Source organism: Vicugna pacos, chromosome 3 (genome assembly GCF_048564905.1).
Source record: "Vicugna pacos chromosome 3, VicPac4, whole genome shotgun sequence".
NCBI classification, from domain to species: Eukaryota; Metazoa; Chordata; class Mammalia; order Artiodactyla; family Camelidae; genus Vicugna; species Vicugna pacos.
In genome coordinates, this window is record NC_132989.1 from 79,933,812 (window position 1) to 79,957,675 (window position 23,864).

A 23,864-nucleotide genomic window follows, 5' to 3' on the forward strand; every position below is an offset into this window, starting at 1 on the left:
CAGTGAAAATACCTTTTGGGATGAAGACATAATAAAGACTTTTTAGACAGGCAAAGGAAGAAAGAATTTGTCTCTGAAAGATTCATGCTACCAGAAATGCTAAAAGTAGTTCTCCAGGCAGAAGCAAAAATGATACCAAATGGAAATCTCCATCTACACAAAGGAAGGAAGAGCACTGGAAACAGTTGTAACATAGAGGAATATATAAGATTTTTAAAAACTCAGTTAAATCTCTCTAAAAGACAATTGACTAATTAAACAACAACAAAATAATATGATGTAAGGTTTATAATATATATCAAAGAAATCTACGACATAAAATAGCACAAAGCCTTAAAAAGAAGTAATGGACGTGTTTTACTATTAGGCTCCTAAGCTATATACAGTGTAACAGAATGAGGAGTTTTAGCTAACAAGACAATAAAGGAGATCAAAGGGAATTATGAAAAAAAATAACCTAAAAGAAGGCAGAAGTGGAGGAAATAGGGAACAAGTAACAGATGGGAAAAAAATAGATCTTGTCATCTACTCTGGACCCAAAGAAAAACCTATATATACCCCCATTTTCAGAGTAAAACAGGCTCCCATTATGTGGAAAGGCTGCCAAGTCCTCATCTAGGCAGATGCTTCACAAGATGATGCTTATCTTTCTCAGGATCTGACCTTGCCCTCCTGTCATTTCTGATAGCTGGAGTCAGGTCTCAGAATAGCCTGATTCAGGAAATACAATGCCTGCCCCTCGCATATCAAACACCTGCAAGACCTGGCAAATGGGCACTGGCAGAAACCAGCAGAACACACACGGAAGTGCATCTCGAGAGGATTGGACAAGGGAAGTCTGAATATAAGATAGATGGGAATAATTCACTGATATGGGAGCATTCTCCCTTGAGTCAGGATTTAACATCCTGGCAAAAACACCAGGATCCAGGCATCACACACTGCTGGTGTGACTCTTTGAAGCTTGGATGCAACAATGGATCATAGTAAATAAGGGAGAGTTGCTAGAATGACATTGGCAGGCTATCAAGCAAGGTGGGATAGAAATGTTAAAATGGATTTATTAGTGAGATCAGAGAGTTTTGACCTGCCTATATTCCCCCAGGAAGTTCCAGAGAACATTCCATTGACTAAAGCAATGAGAAATGGCTGATGAAGAAAGCACTGGCATCTTCTGAGAAACTTCGGTGGTGGCTGTTTCCTATAAACCAGGGTTGACAGAAGGAGATGCTGCCATGGGTCTGGACTCCTTAGCATCAATCAGGATGAGAGGATTTTGCAATGTCAGAGGCCAGGTGGCAATTCTTAAGTGACAGTAGAAGGTATGTATGGTTGCTCTATGGGCAGCAAGGCTGGGAGGTGCTTTGGACCTGGGGCATCTGTAGAAGTGGCTAAAAGGCCAGAGTGTTCTCAGTCATGAGACAGAGGAACAGCCAACTAGGCTGGTGCATGACTTGTAGAATTGGATTTTAAAACTTGAGAGTTGGCACAAACACAACTCGAAGTAGATCCAAAAGGTCCAGAGACCCACTTTGTGGTTATCTCCTCATCCCCCAAGTGCACAAATTTGGATAGATAAACAAAGTAGCTGGCAGAATCCTCTCACTGATTCCCTGACCTACAGAACAAGAGCTATTAGAACAGGAACAGCAAAGTGGAAGCCTCCAAAACCATTCAGTCCCAATCCCACAAGCCAAGAGAGCAAACCCAAGTCAACACTGCATCCTAAAGAAACCGGTGCCACCATCAAAGACGAAGTATACAGGGATAGTGTTCTGCGTCATACCCCTGTATAATTCATCTATACGGCCCTTGAAAAAGTAAATTGACAGGTCATGGTGCATGAGAGTGGAGTGCCAGAAACCTAACAAAGTGGCAGCTCCAATCTCAGTTACTGAGCTGGAGATGATATCTTTACTAAACAGGTCAGCACAGCCTCTGGCACTCCCTACGTTACTATTGATCTGGTGAATATGTTCTTCTCAACCCCTTGTCAATAAACAGGATCAAAAGCAGGTCTCATTTAAGTGGGAAGGACATCAGTACACATTCATAGTCTTGCTTAAGGCTATATGAAGCCTCCTGCACAATGTCACGAAGTAGTCTGCAGGGATCTTAATTGCCTTGATATTCCATAAGCATGCTGCACACTGCATTGATGACATCATGCAAGTTTAACCTGGTAAACAGAAATAGCAAGTTGTGTGTCAGAGAAATGAAACCCCAGGAAGATTCCACAACCTGCCCCACCAGTGATACTTTGAGGAGTCCAAAGACCTGGGGCTGGTGCAACTCTTCGAGGTAAAGGACAAAATGTTAGATCTTGGCCCTTATTCCAGTTTTCTACTGCTGCATAACAAATCACCCAAAACTTAGTGATATAAAACAACAACTATGTTATTATGCTCACAGACTCTGTGGGCAGGAGTTTGGACATGACACACCAAGAACATTTTGTCTCTACTTCCCAGTTTCTGCCAGGTTTTCTAAATTGGGGTTCCATGATAGAATTGAGCCCTAATGCCCTAAGGCATCAATTTGTATATAATGAACTAATTTCTCTCCTAGAATTCTTATCTAGAATGGTATTAGTTATATACCATACTTGGGAGAACTGACAAAACAGTCACTCAAAGCACTTTCTCTCTTCTACGGCACAGAAGAGGAAACTCAGTTGGACAGGCTGGCTGTAGCCTTAGGTGGGGAAATGCAAATGGCTTGGAGTGACTTAAACTGGACTAGAATCTTACAGAGTCATCTTCACCTGTATTTCCAGTGCTAGGCCAGGTGACTTGCAGGCCAAGCTCAGTGAGGATCATCAATTGGAACACCAACACATAACCTCACCGTGTGGTTCAACTTCATCATGATATGGCAGCTTCAGGGTAGTTGGAAGAGCAAGTGTTTCAATAAAAGGGAGAATCTACATGGCCTTTTATGACTCAGCCTCAGAAGTCAACAAGATAAGAAAGTGTGGAGAAAATCACGTAGACAGATTGATGGTACTGGGCACAAAGCACCCGGATCACTGTCACATCCGGGCCCACCAGAACACCTCCCCTGACAGGGCAGCACTGAACCACTGGGTGAACAGGATGTGCTGAGGATGCCAGCCAATTTCTCTCCCTAACTACTCCCGAACTTGCATGACAGAAAGGACGTGGGGCAGGATAGAGGGTCAGCATGGCCCCAACAGCAACTGCTAGCAACAGTCTAGCAACTGCTGTACTGAATGTCTGCCCGTCACAGAGAGGATGGCATGGAAACTCCATACGACATGCATTCCTGAAGGAGACCCGTCAGTCACTTGCTGGTAGGTTTTTCCCACCAGACACTCTCTATCCCTGTTGGAGCAGTGACTCAGCCATACCAGATCAGATATGGGTCTGCCTTCCTTGACTCAGCGCCTCTGCCAGCACCACCATCGACCTAACCATTCTCACATATGTGTACACTTGGATGTTTGAGGAATTAACACCCCATGAGTTAACATGGGCAATCCATGACTGATTGGTGCCAGGAGCCAGGAAATGGTCCTCTCTTTCATTCCTTGAGAGGATGGTCCTCAGAGGTCCAAGCAGGATGGATCCCCATTTGATCACACAAGGGTCCACCTTGATAAAGCACCTTGGACTGGTTTTCCCTCCATCTTGTTGACATCTCTTAATCTCCCATTCCTGGTGCCTGTTTCCCAAATAAACCACCTGCATCACCCTCTTTCTTAGGCTCTGGTTTCTGAGAGAACACAGGGTAAGACAATGTCCCAGACCTATTCACAAAACGTGCTTTTTCTGTGAAGTGAGAAGTTCCTGTATTATAATTCGAGCAATCTCTACTCACATGAGCACCAAGGCATTTTTCTGTTTATCTGTTTGCTTACCTGCTTATTTCTTTCTATGTATAAAAAGTTTGGAGAACACAAAAAATCAGGTTCCTGCTTAGGTACTATAGATTCTACTCATGAATGTGATGCCCATCACACTGGTCTCCAGGTGGACTGTGCAGGTGGTGCCCAGCACAGGAGCCTGGCTGAGGACTGGCTGGGGCTTCACTCACCCAGCAGAGTCCGGGCACAGGCTACATCTGCCCAGTGGAAGGGTGCCTGTGCCTAATTCCCAAAAGGGACTGTCAGATCACTAAGCCGTGTGCCTGAGAAGTACTTCCACCTGAGGAGGACACATTTTCTAACCACCAGAAAATCATCCTATGGGTCAGCAAAAAGCAGCATCCACCCAACTCCCACCTCTGCTATCCAGCTCCTGATGCCCCCACATCTGGTTCTAAGCTAAGCACATTTTCTTGATTAATTAAAAACTCAGAACAGAGCTCAGCACATATTTCAAAGCTCTCAGGTCCAGAACTCTTGAGAAAAAACTACTTTTGTAGTTGGAAGGAATTCTAGAGATTATCTAAGGCTAGGTCAACCCCTCCATTTGACTGGTGCGGAACCTGAGTCCAGAACCTGCATCTGCTCCTCCTCTCACCAGGCCGATGCCAGGCTCTGGTCAGGGCACTGCAGGGCAGCATCAGTGATCCAGCTGAGTCTCAAATAAAGAACTGCTGTCATGGACTAAATGGCTCCTTTTCTGAAAGCAACCCTATGAAGATAAGTGAAAAAGCAAAAGTACTTAGTGACTTTGTGCAAACAAATTACACACTTTTCTCTTGTGCATGATGGTTTTTGGAGTTGCTGTTTTCTATGGACACTTCTTTGACTTTGGCTACCGGGGATCTGTAAAACTGAGGACGTGTTATTGCATTCGTAGTATTTCAATGTACATTGAGCACCAGGCCAAAAAAATAAATAAATAAATACAAGAAAAAGAGATTTGCTTAATGGCCATTTGATTGTTGTGTTTTCAACAAGCCATGGACATTACATTGGGGCCTTTTGATTCACTGGTGGCACAGCTTTGAGCATGTTCTGGTGTAGGTTGTAACTGATCATATTTCACTGTAAAATGAAAGATGAGACTGACCCAAAAAAACCTAGTTATAAAGCCCCTGTCTCAGAGGAAGCCAAGAGAGAGATGCAGGTAAGCTAGTTTCCAAGAAATGAAACAAAGAGGAGGGATCGTGCTGTGGCCCAGGCTTAAAGAACTCATGAATTCCAGGGTGAGCTCTGTCAATAACCTCGACATTCTTTGCTGGCTTTTCCTCATTACCTCGCCCAGGTGACTGCTGACCCTTCTCAGGTTAGCAGATAAACTACTGATGGCAATGTGCTGACGTCCTCCATGCTCTCCTTTAGCCCAGAGTGGGCAGCTGAGCCAGGGCACACATTTGCCATGGTTCTTCCCATGCTGCACGTTTTGGAAACTGAGGACCCACCTGCCGACCTGGGCCCCCAAGTTCCCACAACTATACTCTCCATTCTGGCTGATCACAAGGAATATGAGACTGAGAAACAGCTACTCACCCGCCCTGATCTGCCAGCTGCCTACTGCTGGGGGACTACACACCTGGAGGAAGTGACCCTGGAGGAAGTGAGATGTGAAGGATGGATGGGATTTCTACAGATCATCACCTGCACAACGGGAAGTCTTCCAAAATGTGAGGAACCTGTTTTGTATCTCAGCAGGCAGAGTGTCAGTTTCAAACCTGAGATAGTGATCCCACCCCTTTTGCTTCAAAGTAGCAGGGAGGGAAGGAGTGGATCCTTTTGTTTAATACTGAACCCCACTTCCCAGGTAGAATCTGCTTGTCAGCTCTGTGACTTGAGGCAGCTATCTTAACATCTCTGTGCCTCTGTTTCCTTATGTGCAAATTCGGGACAATAACCACTAACATTTATTGGCTGCTTGCTATGTGCCAAACCCAGTTCATAATTCTTTACTGGTATTTATTCATTTATTCCTCATAATGAGCCCACAAGGTAAACACTGTTGCTGTCCCCATTTTACAGGTGAGAAAACTGAGTCACACAGCTGGGAAGTGGCAGAAGCAGCATTCACACCCTAGGGGTTTGGCTCCATTATCCATGCTCCCAGCCACTTAGTAAACAGTGTCACCGCCTTCACAGGGTTGTTGAGAGACTTAATGAGTTAGGCATGTGCAGTCCTTAGAGAACTTGGTGCTGGCCTCCAGATGAGTGAGTGCGCCACAAATGTGAGCTGCCCTGTCACCCTGTTCCGCTCTCATCAGTGCTAGGATGAGGACATTGGAGAGGAAGATGGCAGTGGAGCAGAGACGGGGCAGCAGGAAACAGCTAGGGAGACTGGGATGACTTGGGTCTGCCTTTCCCTGGAAGTTCCCCTCCCCAAGGCAGCAGGGATGGGATTAGCATCCAAGAATACACAATTTCATCTCTGTATAACATTACACAAAGAATCCCTGTGCTCACTTGGGCCAGGTGATCTGCGATCCCGTCTCCATGCTTTGGTGGCTCTGAGCACAGGCAGAAAAATCAAATCACTCATCCTGTATTGCTTCAACAGGCGCTTCCTTTCTGTTTCAGTTTCCTGAATAGGAGACACCCCTTTTCTCCAGGGGACTGACCCCGGGCCGGCCGGGGCTCTGCTCCCTGTGTTTGCTGCACACCCCCTATCATCAGACTCATCCCCTGCCCCTCTCTGCCCTCTTCTGTGTACCAGGAGGCTACCCTCTATGGACTTAAGCGAGACTCCCTTGCCTGCGGGCTTCTGGTTGGGCTTGGTCAACGAGAGGCACCATTGGGAAGAAAAAGACAGGAGAAAGGGCTCAAAGTATTTCTTCCCTGCTTCCCAGTGTCTGACAAGGGCAGTAACCCTTCCTCACTGCAGCTTCCATAGAGGGCCCTCCTCCACTGTCCCCGGCCTGGGCTCTGGTAGCTATTTCTTCCTCTGGTCCTTTTGCCCTAAGGGTGCTCATGGCTCCCCACTGCGCCTGGCATCTGGTGCCTTGTCACCCTTGCCTGCTCCCCTTACCCACTTCACACCACTGTAAACTGTGCCTTAATCCACGCTCTGAATTTCCACCCCCTCGCCAAACTCACATCCCCGCCTTGGGGATGTACCTACATGCACCAGGACCGCTTTATTCATGAAGCCAGAGAAAGAGCTCTGTTTCGTTAATTATTATGATGTAAGTTAATCTGGTTGTAAATGTTGAGTAGTACACTGTTAATGCCGGTTAACATTAAAATTGGAAGTGATAGGTGAGCATAAGAAAGAAAGCAAAATCACATATATTCTCACCACATAAAAGATAAGCACTATTTTTACCACATACACTTTTTCTTATCACAAAGGGATCATTTTGCATTGTTTACTGGCTTCAATATATTCTGAGTAATTTTCCTCATCAGAAAACATACTTCAACACTATGACAACAATGAATTTACTTCTAACGCCTTGAGGTCAAAATTCCTAAAGGCTGCATAGTATTCCACTCAGGGTGGTACCAGTTTAATCAGTCCTCTACTAATGAACATTCAGGTGGGTTCCAATTTTTCCTTGTTATAAACACTGCTGCAATAAACATCCTTGCAGAATATAAAATATGACTTGAAAATACAAGGCAATCAACTCAGGCTTCCTAAAGCCAAAGCCGGCCATATGCTGCAGCAGCATGGTCACTCCCTCTCAAGAGATAATAATATCTGCCTTCCATGCCTCCCACGGATGTTGAGAAAAACGTATATGCAAGTTCTTTATAAACTGGAGAGTGTGTGGGGTGATTATGACAGTACGATCTTCTTTCACATCAGCCCTGCAAGGTAAGCCTGGTGGGCCCATCTTCACGGCACACTGTACCGGCAACCTTGGCAGACGTAAAGAACTGAGGGCTTACTTTTAGGCTTTTATATATTTATTTCCCTTTAGCACAACACAACAAAGGACTGTGTGTAAGGAAAGCTGCCTTCCTGTACAAAAGTAAACTGCCAGCTGGCAGTACGTTCAGTCTGCTCTGGCGCACGTTAACTCACTGTGTCCCTTCCAGAGGACCATTTCCGACAACTGAAGGAGCCTGAGTCATCTGAAAGATCCCCGGGCCCCTGAAGTCCCTCACTGCCAGTATTGGTTACCCCCAAGTCCTACAGCCGATTAGTCATAATGACTCCTTTCTGGTCCTTTCCTGACGGTCTCTTCTAAAAAGCACTTGAGATAACTCTGCTTGATTAATAAAGTTGAGCTGTAGTTGAATTTTTTTTTAAATGGGAATTTTTATGTCACATGTAGAAGTTACATTGACATCTCAGATAAAAACCACCCCATCGCTCAGAAAGCACTCCATTTTGGGTGAAGTCTTGATTTACCTTCTATGAATCTGAGTTCCTGGGTGTTCTCTGCTCTTGCTAAGGCAACATTGTTAAAATGTCACACACAGTTTCCTGGAGCAATAGTCTTACATAGTTTTGAATTCTTAATGAAAGATGCCGCACAGGTTTTTAAAATCTGACTTGAGTCATGCTTAATGCTATTTGCTAACCAGTGTGGGAAAAAAAGGTTTCCCTGCGTTAAAATCGTTATATTCTACCAAGGTGAATGATGTTCTGCAGCATGAGATTCTATCTGATGGCTTGTCTTCTATTGTGGTTTACTTTTTCAATAAAAATTCAATAAAGGGGGCATAACCCTACTTTCTATGTTAGGGAAGCTTTTTCCCTTAAAGCCTCCTGAATTAAGAAGAGGCACAAAGCCTTCTCTCTGACTCTTTTGTCAACTACGTGGGCATTCTTCTCTCTCCTGGGAGGGACAGAAAGGGGGTGCAGGGTCCAGTGTTTCTGTGCCAGATACGACTAGCCTCAACCTCAGCAGTATGAGAGCCCCACAGCTTGTTTTCTGCGTGAGTCGAGGAAGCACCTGCCGCCTAGTCAGACAACCTGATCCAGGGGTCTCGGCACGGAAAGGTCTGCGAGTGTCGCACAGAGATACTGAAATTGCTTTTGTTTCCTTCCTGCCTAATTTTATCTCTGTAGATATTCCACTGTTTCTGTGGGTTTATTCATTTCCATCCCTACTACTGCCCCCATTTTTTTTTACAGTTGTGTATTCAACCAAAGAAAATGAGTAAGAAAAACAATTATGATGGTGAGAAAAAAAAAGATCCAAAACTGCCATATGTGAGACCCATGGGAGTCCCTGATGAATTTTCATTTTCATCGTTTAGTTGTGAGCTTGGCCTGATTCAGTGAATGTGTGAATGAGTATGCTCATGGACTTGATTTCCTTGCAGCTTTAGAAAAAATGAACCATGAAGTCTCTATCTTATGAGGATAGGTTCCTGAAAGGTAAGAACTCTGACTCTATCTGCAGCTGGTCCCAACACCACAGCAGCAGACCTTGGTCACACAGCAATTCCCTAAGTGAGAATTTTGATAGAGTTTAGAGAACAGCCAGCTAACACTGAAAGCATCATGTTGTGGACAAAACTGTCCATCCCTTTGTGCCTCCCTTGTCTTTTCTTGGATCCCTTATTTTTCTACCCATTTTGGATGCTCAAAATACTGATTCTGAAAAAAATTACCAATTAGCAAATAGTTACAAGGGTTAGGACACTCAAGGAGTCTAGCTGAAAAAAAAAATACCAGTAAGATAATCGTGCAAAAAGTACTCGTGGAAATCCAAAAGTGGGGGAGATCACTGTTTGTCGGGAACAATTAGGAAAGGCCCATACAGGAGCAGAGAGGGGCGCTGAGCCTTGCACAGGTAGGAAGATTGGACGGGACTGAGTGAGGTGGGCAAGAGGAGAAAAGATGCGGCATTTGCAGAGTACAGGTTGACAGAATCAAGAAGGTAAGTTGGAACAGGTGTGCCAAAGAAATGGCGAGTCTGACCAGAAAGAGTTTTCGTGATGGGGTAACGGCACCTGAGGCTGGTGCGTCATTGGGAACCAGTTAGCTCACTCGAAGCCTAAGGGATTTGGACTTGGTCCTACAGGCAACAGGAAGTCACTGAACATTTTGAGGCAGATGAGTGGCATGGGGAAAGATATCTTTCAAGGCGATTAATGTGGCACTGATGACCAAAATGGATGCCGGAAGGCTCCTGCGCCATCCAGCTGTGAGGCCAGGAGACTGAGAACAAGATGGTGGTGGTGGCAATGGAGAGAGTAGAAATGAATGACCCAGGCTGGCAAACGTGACCTGACAGAGCTCTGGGAGCTGCCCAGTGTTCTCTCATGAAATACCTCATGGATAAAGCCTTTTCTCTTTCTGTAAAAAAACCCTCATTCTATTCCTTCATTTTGTCCCTGACAGTCGGATCAGACATGCTGTGCTAGGATGCTGGGGGCAGATGACTTCGTAGAACGGGAGCAGGATAACACAGCTGGCCAGGGATGAGAAGGGCTAAGCAGCGGGCACACTGTCAGAAATAACTTCTCGTAGGAATCCTTCAAAATTCTAGTAAAATACAGGTTTCAACAGTAAAATAAAATAAAAATTTTTAAAAATTGGATAGGGTTCCAAGGAGTTACACGAGACGCCATTTATTTCAAATTTTTCTTCAAGCTGTTGCATTTGGGTTGTGGTTGATTGACACCAAAAGTAAGTCAGCCTAGATTAATTATTACTTTTCTGACTTCCAAATCACCTTGATTGCTCAGAGTCATTGCCCTCCACACATCTGGACTCCAGGAATGAGTCACTTAAAGAGGCACCCAACAGAAGTTTCTGTTCTCTTTTGGTGTTCTAATGTGTACTCTGTACTCGGACTGCCTGTTAAACAAATCAGGGAGGAAAACAGGAGAATCTAAAGTAGTCATGCAAAGTTCCACAGGCACAGGGTCTGAAGGAAATCGAGCCTGGCCAAAATGACCTCAGGCATCTGCCAAGGAGAAGAACCTTGCTTCTAAGGACGTTCTGCAGCTTTCCGCGTCTCCTTCCATGACAGGCATCAGTGGTGTGACAACTAGGTGTGGTGGGTGGGCATTTCTGTGGGCTGGCAGCCTATTTTAACTTTCAACTGTGGGAGTAAGCTTTAACTCTGTGCTAAAATTAGGGGAACCCAGCAACTCCCGTGGTTATTTCAATCAGTTCCCACTTATTGAGTAGCAGCCGCACAGTTAAGTAATAACATGGTAACCTTGCCAAGACATAAATGAAATGCTGAGTGTTGCCCAGCTGGATGTGAAATTGCTTCAATGATCTAAGTGGAGAACCAAACCAACAAAAGAGCTGCTGGCACCTCTGGGAGTGGGGGAGCTGGGGACATGGACAGAATCCCCAGAGCCACTCCTCTGATGCTTGGGGGAAATTCAAGGGAGCAGGAACTGATTGGCCCAGCAATCCAAATCTCCCTGAAGAAATGCCAGGAGTCTCAATGGTCAGGAAGCCTTGGTTTGATTTTGGAGACGGCATCCTGGCTCTGCCAGAGCAGCCCACCGCCAGAGCCAGGGCATCCAACCAGACCTTGGCCCCAGTGCTGGAGCTCACACCACAGTAATGAATATAATAATGATCTAGATAAACGGCTTCTGATGGCACACTGTGCAGAGTGTCGTCCTGGCTGGCTCCACTTTTAGAGGAGAATTTCCACCAGCTGAGAGGCCATGATGCCAGCTCCCAGTTCAGGCCAGGCGGCAGAACCAGAAGCCTTGAAGAAAGGTTCTATCGAGGAAGCTGAGGACCCCCAAACCATCCCCACTGGGCTGTGGTTAGAGGTGGGGGTGGTGAGGAGGGAGACCTGAGGCGGTGAAGGTCACTGATAACCATGGATTAATTCCCTTAACTTGCGGATTACGCAGGGCTTTTCATTTCACCTCCTCGCCCTTGACTGTGTTGGCCACTTCCCCCGGACACTTAGGCTGATCTGATTTCCAGTCCAGCCCACCTTCAAGAGGCAGGGGCCACACAGGGTCAGGAACACCAGGAGACAGGACCACTGGCAGCCATCACAGAAGTCTGCCTCCTACTCACACCATTACCATTTAGCCCATCTGAGAACCAGAATGAGCAACAGGAAGGAAGAAAAAGGAAATCAGCCTTTTGTACTGATGTCTTAGAGTGGTTGTCAACTCTGGTGGCACTCCAAAATTATCTAGGGAGCTTCTAAAATATACTGATAAATGAACCCTACCCCAGATATTCTAATTTAACTGGTCACAGGCAGAATTTTTAAATCTCCCCATGTGATTCCAATGAGCAGCAGGACTGGCAAACACTGACTAAGTCTTTCCAGCAAAGGTTAGGTAAGGGAGGAGACTGAAGCCTGGATTAAGAGAAAGTGTGGGCATAAACTCTGGGAGTTTCCAGGTGGAGTGGCCCATTAAAAGTGACCAGAGGAGTGTCCCTTGTCCCCTACCTGACAGTCGACTCACCTCCACACCATCATGACAAGGGCAGTGCCTTAGCCTCTGGAAAGCCCTTTACCCCCTGCAAACACACACAAGGCCAGGCCACTCACAAGGGGACACAGCTGACTGCTTGAAGGTCACCTTGTGTTGAGCTGATTTCAGTGATCTCTTCTATTCTTATTCCTATCCTTTGAGTTTTAGTAGAAAGGCACAAAGAGATTTCTACATAATGTAAAGAAAAAAAAATCTGAGCACCAGCTGCATTATTGGATTGAAGGTTGGGTTCTGCTATACTTTCAAACAATGGGGAAGCCTGCTCAGTTCAGAGCTCTGAAGCTCACCTGTTCTCTCTCAGACCCTAGAAATCCACCTGTCACACATCCCATCCTGTACCCCACGGCATCTTTCACAGTCTAGCAGTAGCTAGGGGTTAAGAGTTCAATGTATTACTTTGCGTTTTGTTTTAACTGCCTTCACTGCCTTATCCTGAAATTGAGGCTCTATAGAAAACTTAGTGGCTTTTGTTTCATTAATTAATTAGTTAGTATTTTCATTCAACAAATCTTTATTAAGTCTATTCCATGCCAGGCAGTGCTGGGTTCTAGGAGAGATGACAGTGGAGCAAAGGCAGCCACTGCTCCCCCTTCATAGGAGCCTTCCCTAAGTAATCATACAAACACAGGTCAAATCCCAACTGTGATGGTCCCGGGGCCGGACCTGGTGTGGTGCTGGGGGAGGGAGGTGTGAGCTAAGCCAGGAGAGTGAGGGAGAGTAAACTAGGGGAAGGGCTGGGGGGGTAGGGGGGCTGGGAAGGCGGTCCAGGCAGAGGAGGAAGCACAGGCAAAGGGGCTGGGTGGGGAAAGACCACCAGTGGGAGGAACTGAGAGAAGAGCTATGGGGGGTTGAGGCCCTGACAAGGAGGTGGGGCTGTGGGGGGGTGTAGCTGAGGAGGCGGTAGAGGCCACCTTGAAACATGTCACCATTACCCCAAGAACAACAGAAGGCCATCAAAATGTGTTCACCAGTTGAGGGTAAATGTAAAGATGTCAGAGCCTCTGAACTAGGTACTCTTCTACCCCTGGTTTCATATAATCACTTTGCATTGGAGCTTTAAAACATGGAAAGCTCCTCTTTCAAACTGCACAATCCTCTTGAAATATCCAAAGAGCTCTGTCATTTATTTATTCACTTATCTGTTCTCAACTAATCCCGGGCACCCATTATGTGCTGGGCACTGCCTCTTGGCTGCTGCCCATACAGAGCTTACACTCAAGGGGAGAAACAGACAAGGATCAATAGCCACACTGCCAGGGCCCCCAGAGCTCCAGATACTCCCAGTGCCTCCCTGCACCCAACCGTCCTCCAACTGGCACTGGCGTGAGCAAACTGAGACAACAGTGATCAGATCAAAGTTTCTGCTCTTACCAGGCCAGAGCAGCCTAACGACAAGGGGCAGGTAACACATAATAGATAAATAGATATATACAGAACCAGGTAGTTATCAATGGCATGTAAAACAAATCAGGTAAGGGGGATACCAAATAATGATGGGCTTCCTATTTCTGATTCAATAGTCAAAGAAGGTTTCTGATTAAATGACATTTGTGCAGAGAGCATGCTGGGAAGCTACACAGAAGAACAGCATTCCACGGAGATGGTAAAGCAAAGGTCCTGGGGTGGAAGCCGGCTTTGTGTGTTTCAGAAGCACAGGGAATTCAGTATAGCTGGAGAGGAGCCAGCAGAGGTGGGGCAGCAAGAACAGATTGTCCCTAGGGAGTAGAGGGTTATAATGTCAGAGAGGGAGGCGGAGCCAGGCCACACAGCATCCTGCAGACCACAGGAAGGAGTCTGGGTTCTGTGTTGCAATGGGAAGTCAGCATGTGTAATAAAGCCTTGCACCGGTGACTAAGTGCTGAAAGAAAATAAATCAGGTTTAGGGGGATAGAGAGAGACTGGAAGACCATGGAGGCTGTTTAAAGCAGGCAGTCAGAGTTCTCTCTGAGGAAGTGACTCTAGGGCTGAGTCTTAAACTATGTGAAGCAGCAATCATGCAGATATCTGGGAGAACCTAGTTCCAGGCAGAGAAGACAGCACTGAAGTGGGAACAAGCTTGGCATATTCTGGAAAGAGCAAGGAGGTCAGCATGGCTGGTGTGCAGCAGGGGAGAAAGAACAGGAGACTAGATCTGGGAAGCAGGCGAGGCCCACGGAGTAGAGCAGGCCACCTCTTCTCAACGCGCCGGAGACTCTGGAGGATTTTAAGCAGAGAAATGATATGATACTTCTGTCTGCTGAGCTGAGAAGAGACAACGGCAGCAAAGACGTGGAAGCAGGAAGAAGGGATGCCACAGTCACAGCCTAGGAGGACGATGTCCTGGAGGCAACGGTAGCAGGGGTTAGATTCAGACCTATGCTGAAAGCAGATCGGGCAGTGCTCATGGGGGAACTGGATACAGAGGTGGAAAAAAAAGAGAAATCAAGGATGCCTTTTGTGGTTGTTCGTTGGTTTGTTGAGGGAACCAGACAAAACCCAGGGGATCTTGATGGCTGCTCGACTAAGAGTGCAGAGCAAAGCCACAGCCTCAGGCAGCAATGGCCTGGGGAGGGCGGGGCAGAGCAGCACAGATGCCACAGGACAGGGAGCAGGGAGAGAAAGGGAAGGCCTTGGGCGCCCTAAGGAGGATGGGGTTAGGGAAGACTTCACAGATCTGCTCCTACATTGTTTTTAGTCATTATAAAGTAAAATCGACTTTGTGTCTCTATGTATGTGCAGGTCCATGGACGTTGACCCTTGTATAGATACAGATAGCCGCCACCACAGTCAGGACACACAACAATCCTACTGCCCCCCCAAACCTCCCTCATGATATCCCTTAGCTCGGCTCTCCATTACTGTAGATTTGTTCTTTTGAGACTGTCATATAAATTAAATCATACAGTAGATAATCTTTTGAGACTTGATTCTTTCACTCAGAATGCCTTTCAGATGCCTTTGAGATTCATCCAAATTACTGCTTTCTTACTGCTGAATAAGTATCCCACTGGGTGGCTGCCCCATAGTGTGTTTATCTGTTCATCTGTCGAAGGGCATTTGGATTATTTCCAGACATGGGCAATTATGAAAGGAGCTGATCCAGACGTTCCTGTATAGGATTTTGTTAGAACTTGGGTTTTCATTTCTCTACGTTAAAGACCCAGGCGTGGGATGGCTGGGTGGTATAGTAAGGATGGGTTTTACTCTGCAAGGAGCTGCCAAGCTGTTTTCCAGTGGGGTGGTTCCATTCTGCAATGTGTCAGAGTTTTTCATTTGCTCTGCCTCTTCGTCAGCACTTCGTGTTATGAGCATTTTTCTTTTATGTCAGTCATTCTAATGGATTTTCAGTGGTACACAATTGTGGTTTTAATTTGCACTTCCCCTATGACTAATGCTGCTGAGCGTCTCTTTATGTGCTTATTTGCCATCCGCACATTTTCTCTGGTGAAGAGCTCTTTTGCCCACTTACTGATGGGTTGCTTTCCTCCTACTGAGTTTTAAGAGATCCTCACATGCTCTGGAAACACGTCTTTGTTCAGACATGTAATCTGTAAGTACACTGTCCTAATACATGTCTTGACTTCTTATTCTCCTAAGAATGTCTTTCACAGAGTGCAAGTTTTTAATTTTGGTAAAGTCCATCTATTGACATTTTTCTTTTCTAAATTTTGCTTTCAGTCGTGTTTAAGATTTCTTTGTCCAACCACAGACCATGAAGATTTTCTCCTATTTTTCTTCTAAAAGTTTGTAATCTTAGATATTACACTTAAATCTAAGATCCGTTTTGAGTTAATTTTTGTATCAGATATGAGGTTCAGGTCAAGATTTTTTTTTTGCGCATGCATTTTCAATTGTTTTAATATCATTTGTTGAAAAGTATCCCTTCTCCATTGAATTGTTTTTGCACCTTTGTCAAAAATCAACTGACAGTATATTTTGAGGGTCTATTCCTGGGCTGTATTCTGTTCCACTGATCTATGTGCCTGTCCCTTTGCCAATATATACTGTATTGTCTTGGTTACTCTAGCCTTATAAGTCTTACTATTGGGCAGTGTGATTCCTCCAGCCACACTATTCTGTTTCAAAATTGTTTTAGCTATTCTAGTGCTTTGCCTTTCCATATAAATTTTACAGTCAGCTTGTCTACTGTAACCCTGATAGGATTTTGATTGTAGTTGTGTTAAATCTATAGATTAGTTTGAGATTAACCGACCTCTTTACAACATTGAGTCTTTCAACACAAACAGGATGTCTCTCCATCTTTAGGTCTTCACTGATTTCTTTCCTCACCATTCTGTAGTTTTTGTCAAACAGATCCTGTGCAAGTTTCATTATATTTATAGCTAAAATCTCACTTTTCAGTGCTATTATAAATGGTAGATTTTGTGTTAAATTTTTTTGGTTTCTAATGTGCATTGCTAGTATTTAAATACACAGTTAATTTTTGTATTTGCCTTGTAACTTTGTTAAACTCACCTATTGGTTCTAGTTTTTGTAAATTCCTTGGAATTTTCTTCATAGACAAAAATGTCTCCAGTGAATAGAGGCAGTTTTATTTCTTCTTTTCAATCTTTATGAATAATTTCTTTCTTTTTGCCTCACTGCACTTGGTTGAACTCCTGGTACAATGTCGAACAGGAGTCGGGAGAGGGGACACCATTGCCTTGTTCCCAATCTTAGGAGTAAATCATACAATCTTTTATTATAAGCATGATGTTAACTATACTTTTTTTTAACATATGCCATTTATTAGTTTGAGGAAATCCCCTTGAATTTCTAATTTGTTGAGACTTTTTATCATGAATGGACATTGAATTTTGTCATATGATTTTTCTGTGGCAAAAGAAGAAACATGTGATTTTGCTTCTTTGGACTATTAATATGGTGGATTACACTTGATCATGGTAAAATATTCTTTTTATATATTGCTGGATTTGACTTTAACACTTTATTGAAGAGTTTTTTTGTGTCTCTGTTCATGAGGGGTATTTCTTTTTTTTGTATTATGTTTGTGAAGTGCACATTAAAGCAGTGTTTAGAGGGAAATTTAATAGTATTAAATGTTTACTTAAAATATTTAATAATGCTAGAAAAGAAGAGAGGATTTAAATCAATAATCTAAGTTTCTGCCTTAAAAGACTAGAAAAAGAATAAACCCAAAGCAAGCAGAGAAAATGAAAGTAATAAAAGTAAGAGCAGAAATCAATGAAACAATGGGATCTGTTTGGTATCTGGTTAATGCTGGCCTCACAAGGTGAGTTGGGAAGAGTTCCATCCTCTTCCATTTTCTGGAAGAGACTGTGTAGAATTGGTCTAATTTCTCCTTTAAATGTTTGAGAGAGTTAACTAGTGAAATCATTTGAGCCTGGATATTTATTTTTCAGGAGATTTTAAGCTACAAGTCCAGCTTCTTTAATAGTTACAAAACTATTCAGGTTATCAACTTCCCTTGGTGTTTTGTTAGTTTGGGCTTTTCAAGAAAAACAATACCATTCTTCTAAGTTGTCAAATGTATGTGCATAGAGTTATTTGCAGAATTACCGGATTTTTTTTTATTGTCTGTAGGATCTATAGCAATATCTTCTCTTTCATTCTTGGTATGGGCAATTTGAACTCCCCTCCTCCAATCTATCTCTGTTTCACTTTTTTCTCTCTCCCCACTCTCTCTGTCTCTTCCCCTCTCCATCTTGCTAGAATCCTAGAAATTTTAATATTTGCAAAGAACAAAATTTTGGCTTCTTTTATTTTCCCTATTGTTTTCCTGTTTTTTGAATTTCATTGATTTCTATTCTTTATTGCTTTCTTTGCTCCCATTGCTGTCATTAAGGGATTGCTTAGGGATTGGGGTGTGAGGGAACAGAGAAAAGAAAAACTAAACATTGGATTTTTACACTCTTCCTGAGAGTTAGGAGTCTCTTTTCCCACTCCTTGAACCAGCTTCTCCTGGAGCGCTCCTAGTCTGCTCCCTGGAGACCACGTCTAAGCTTCCAGCTGTGTTGAGTTCAGGACAGGGGATATTGGAGGGAAAAAAAAAAACGACAAACTCACTACCAGATCCATGGTACTTCAAATTCTGATCTTCTTCCCCAATTTACTTGTTACTGTTTGCATTTCAGAGTCCTCATCCATTTTGTCTTGTTTTTACAGTTGTGGTCGATCAGTACAACCAGGTGGAGTGTGTTTCTTCTATATGACCCAGAACTGAAACTTTTCCCCATATTCTTTGAGTCAGTTCAGAAAAGGGTTTGGAACCTGATACATGGGGCCATCTTATCTCCTACCACCACTGCTCCAACACCAAAAGCTTATCTTCCACACCCACTGCCTTTACCACCACCTTCTCTCCATGAGTTCCACAGGAAGCACCTGTAGCTGCGGTTGAGGCAACTTTGATGATTCGCTCATGGAGGACCACACAGATTCCAGGCAGCTGAGAAGCTTTTCGTCCTTCGGAGATCAAGTCCTACTACATGAGAATTAGTAGTTTGTTCCAAAAGGTAAACAGGGAATTCAGTCTTGGAGCATGACATTCAAATGCGGTACAGGTTGTCCTGGAGGCCTTTGGTTAGTCTCATGAAGTTTTCTTCCAGGCCGGACTGATAACACATGAGATGACTTGATTTTTCTTATAAACCTACTGGGAAAGCAGGCTTTCCTATTCTCCAGGCTTATGCACATTCCCTATGGTCTTCTCTGATGCTAGGTGGATCTGGTCCAGATTTCCAGTGCTCTGCTGAGAACAGAGTCAGCCTGAGCTAGGCATCTGCATCATCCTCACGGAGGACAATTCTCCCAGTGCAATGAGAGCAGAGTGTCCCAGTGGCAATACCGTTGCAGGCTTGATGGAGAAGAAACCTGATACTAAATGAGGAAACCATCCTTTTTCTACAGGCCTGCCTGAACCAGAAGAGCCTAGCAATTCCAGGGCCTGTGTTTTCAATAGATTTTAAAATTGAAGTCAGCATGGAAATGAGGTGGGTGGGTGGCTCAAACTGAATGGTCATTGTGCACCAGGCTGGTTATCTCACGGCTTGTTATACAATAAAAGAGGATCAGATAAACACAGGCATAACCTCTGTCTCCATTGATAATGTAAATCATCCCTTGTATCATTTGTCTTTCCTTCAGACTGGATACAAAAGTCATAGAAATGAACAATTCATGCCTAAACATAGGAGACCTTGAAAGCTAGTGTGTGTCAGATGTTTATTCTAGGTCATCATTAAGGGGTTGAATGGATTTGCTTATAAACACGGGCTATTCTGTCAGTAGGGAGTGGGAGAGACAAAATGTTTCTTGCAGTGTGGAGACAGCTCTTTTAAAGACACATTGCAGCTTTTCTGCCATGCACAGTAAGTTATATAGATAACTCTTTTTATAGGACATGAAATGTTGTCTCCTGAGCAGTGCAGAGCATAATGTGTTATAGAAACAATGCTTCTTCTCTCCACTTTGTGCAAATGCCATTTCTCATTACCCACTGAGTGGGAGCTTGCTAGAGATTGAAATGAGAGCAGGAATGCCCCTCCCGCAGCTGGTCAGGCACTTCCTGACGTGCCCTCAGCAAAGACCTCCATGGGAGCCCTGGGGGGACTCCCCAGGCAGCTTCCCCCACAGTGAAGTTTGGAGCCCGCAAGCCCTCAAAGGATGTCGCATCTTTCAGGTTATCCGTTTCTACTGCCCTCACTCTCTGCTGAGGGTTTTGTGGGTGGCAGTTGTTTTTCCCACCCAGTCCAACCAAAGGCAGCTAAAGAAAAAGTGCCAAGACAAACAGAATGAGAGCCTTGGGGAGCCAGTAATGGGCACAGAGCGCAGAGTGCAGTAATCACTCTTTTGATTTGTGCTCAGATATGTTTTCTATTTGCTTTTGCACAGAATGCACATTTTCCCCCTGGATTGCAAATAATCTCAACCAGGGTAAAACCATTACAAAGTGGCCTTCAAACATCATGTCTGCATTGGAATTGAATGACCGATCAGACATTTAAATACGGAAACTGGGAATTCTAGTGAATTGCAATGATACAGTTTTTAAAAACATACTCAGAGTTGTTTAAATAATCTTTGCTTTCTTGGCGTGCGCTCTCCCTCTTTCTTTCAAAGATTTCTGCAGTTTTTCCTTTTAATTTTGTTTCCATTTGTTTCTATTTTAATGTTATTCAATGATTTGGTTGTATCCACAAAGCCAAACATTAAAAAATATTTTTGCATCATTTCTAAGAAATAAAAACAAGGAAAGAAAAGGAGATGGAATTCTCAACATCCCCAGTGTCCGGTGATCTCTGCCCTTTATCCAGGGCAAATTTCTTGAGATAATCGATGCCTTCTTATGTTGTCATCAGTGTCTCCTGACTAGCCTCTTTGAAGCTGAACACAAGCAAAGAAATAAGTACACAGAGAATGACCGCTTCAGCTGAGTGTCTTCTTCCCCCTCTCCGACCCAGGAGAGGTGGGAAGAAGAGTCAGGATGGGAAACAGATGGAGGGTGACACTGTGCTGGGCAAGGCTCTTGTCCAGGGAGCCCGACGGCAGTCGGGCAAAAGGGATCCTACACGGGGCTCAGAGTCCCAGGTTAATGTCAAGTGCTGAGTTTTCTTTTAGTTACTCAAGGATCAAAGGGAAATTATTCAATAAAAAGGAACTTAAAGGGGACTTCTGGGCTGACACAAACCTTAATCAAAAACACTTGTTCAAACGCAGCTTCCTTGACCTGCCTTTTCATATTGCCTTTTCAGTTCGTATACACATTGGTGATTAAAATAAGTATTTTCTCCATCACAATTCAGCATCCCCTTTCTTCTCAACTGATCAGAATTTCACGAGGGTGATGAGACAGTTTGTTGCTAAGGAACTGAAGACCTATGTCACAACTGAGCATTCTGATGAAGAAGTGTACTTTTCAACAGATTGGATATTAAGTATAAATAAGCAGTGTGTGTGTGAGTGCACACTCGCACACTCGCGGTGTCATAACTGAAAGCACGGCGCATTCCTGTCAGAAATGTGGAGGATGAGCCACCTCCTCTCTAAAAGCTGCTCGTTAATAACCCTCAATTGCCTCTTACTTGTGAGAGCACCACTCCTGCATCTGAACTTTTCACTTCAGCTTGTTCCTCTCCCCTCTGTTCAGATCCCTGTTCCCTCACGCTGGTGTGTCAGGGACTCATCACACTGTGACCTTAATCACATTCTCCTTTAAAAGGAGTCAAGCACAAGCGTCCCAGAGTCTCTGATATTCTAGGTGTTCATCAGGAGACTGGAACATAAAATTCCTCCCACCTGGAGGACACCCACGTCACTGCTTCCCGAAAGTCTATTGATCTTAGTCACGACCTAGGAACATGAATAGAACGTGGCTAATGTTTCCCTGTATCCCGTGAGCCTGAGCGCTGGGAAAACTTAGAATTTATACAGTTGCAATTTCTAGGGAGAAGGGCAGTAACTTTTCAGCTTTTTTTGAAAAAGAGAATTCTTTAAGAAACAGAACACTTCAAATGTGCCCCTTCTTTTTCGTTTGAAGCCTTAAAAAAAGATCTCTGCCTCTCAGTTTGGTTTGCCTGCTAGCATGTTGCTGACTTTGTGACTGTTAGATTAAGACAAATGGGGAAATCTAACAGCAGATGATTCCACAAATGAATGGTGCACATGCAATCATAGATATGTACACACCGTGAATTAAAGAGGCAATGAATATAAGCAGAAAAGGAAACAATGATCCTTTGAAAATTGAAGGTAAGAACTTAATTAGTTATATAGAAAACTACAGAAAGATACGACCTAAATTTGATTGAAAAGAAGTAAACTTCAGGCCAAACCCTTAGGTGTTAGGCTAACACCGTGCTTGAATTCTGTCTGTATCTGGTGCAGTGGGGGACAATTCAGAGCAATGCATGTTTACTCTGCCTAATTGAGGAAGTTGGATGCTAATGAATTTTCTGAACACAGGAAAAAAAAAAGAATGTTGCATGTGAAAGGGAAACCAAAGTGTAGGTGGAAATGAAAAAAAAAAATGTCCTGGGAATATGGGAAAGTTCATTTGGTGGGTTGGGAGAAGGTCAAACAAACGAGGTTTTAGAAAGAGGTGATGTGGTTAAAAGACACTCACTCTGGCCGGAACAGGACTATAAACCTAGCGTCTGATCCTGATCTCCCATAAATGGCATAGGCATGTGTCGACAATCAAACAAACTTAGAGTATGTCCCTTGATTCTGCCCATTATTTATGCTACATGGTATTTCTTTCTATGCACCTCAGGGTTTTCTTCCAGCTGCCCTGAAAGTTTAAAGCCTACACACAATCTGAGAATTAAAAAGTAGGAAGCACCTCTAAATCGAAATACCTAACTGGAAAAGGGCAAATGAAGACAAATCTTTGATTAGTACCAATAAAAAGTTGGTTTAAGGTGATGAGGGCTACTTAGTCTCAAGAACATTAAAGATACTCAATACATGTTGAATCCTTTCTGCCCAGGACTCTGTCAAGGGGCAGAAGGATCAAAACGGAACAAGAAATAGGCCCTGTCCTCAGGGAGTTAGGACATGACAGTAAAAACACACTGAATGAGCACCCAGGACTGAGCAGTGAAGGGTTCTAAGAGCAGCTTTGGCCAAATGTGCTACAGAAGGGAGGAGCAATCAGAGAAGGCCTCCCGGAACGATGCTTGTCCTGACAGCTGAAGAACGTGGAGGCAGAGGAGAAGGCAGAGGATGTCCCTGGGTAGCAGATGAGGTGAGGAAAGCCTAGGAGGCTGGGGTAGCCTTGAGATGAACTCCGAATATTCTGGTTATTGGTTGGTATGTAACAAATACCTCAAAAGTTAGTAGTTTTGCAGGGAGAGTATAGCTCAGTGGTAGAGCGTGTGCTTAGCATGCACAAAGTCCTGGGTTCAATCCCCAGTACCTCCATTAAAAAATAAAGAAAGAAACCTAATTACCTCCCCCCAAAACTTAGTAGTTTGAAACAAACTACGTTATTTTGCTCACAGTTTTTGTGTCTCACTAAATTCTTTCCTTTCAGGAAGGTCTAGGTGGTTTATCTCTGATCTACACGGTGCCATCTGGAGCTGGAGGGTCCATTTCCAAGATGGCTTTTCACTCATTGTTTAGCACTTGGAGTCCTTGGACTGCCTGTCTCTCTTGCCCTTCCTACCACCTCCCTCACGTTGACTTGGGCTCCTCACAGCATGGCAGCCTCGCAGTAGTGGGACATCTTACAAGGCAGCTTAGGGTCCCAAGGGTTCCCAGGGGCACAGCCAGAAGTTGCCAGGCTTCCAATGACCAAATGTTGGAAAACTCAGGCACCACTTCTACCACATCATATTGGTCAAACAAGTGACAAAGACCAGCCCATATCCAAGAGAACAGGAACTAGACTCCATCTCTCAAAGGGAAAAATCACAATGACTATGTAGCCAACTTTACTCCAGGGAGCAGTGAACAAAGCAGAATGGCTTAAGTAAATGGTCAATGCCTGAGAGCAGAACAATCGTCTGAGCAAGAGGCAGAGAACGAGCCTAGAGGGTTTGAAGGTGAGGTGAAGAGATCTGAATAGGTAAGGAATGTAACACCTTTGCTCCTGGCATACCCTCTCTTGTGGACCTCGCTCAGCTGGCCA

The 23,864-nt window shown here is 44.2% G+C and overlaps 1 long non-coding RNA gene across 1 annotated transcript; it reads right to left on the reverse strand.

The window, feature by feature from the left end:
• Nucleotides 1-2,006: 2,006 nt before the first annotated feature.
• Nucleotides 2,007-21,031, reverse strand: LOC140689728 (uncharacterized). The gene is made up of 3 exons (XR_012064802.1): nt 20,922-21,031; nt 4,463-4,598; nt 2,007-2,179 (listed from the first exon to the last, which is right to left on the reverse strand). It is a non-coding gene; the product is annotated as an uncharacterized lncRNA (long non-coding RNA).
• Between the last annotated feature and the right edge of the window lie 2,833 nt (nt 21,032-23,864).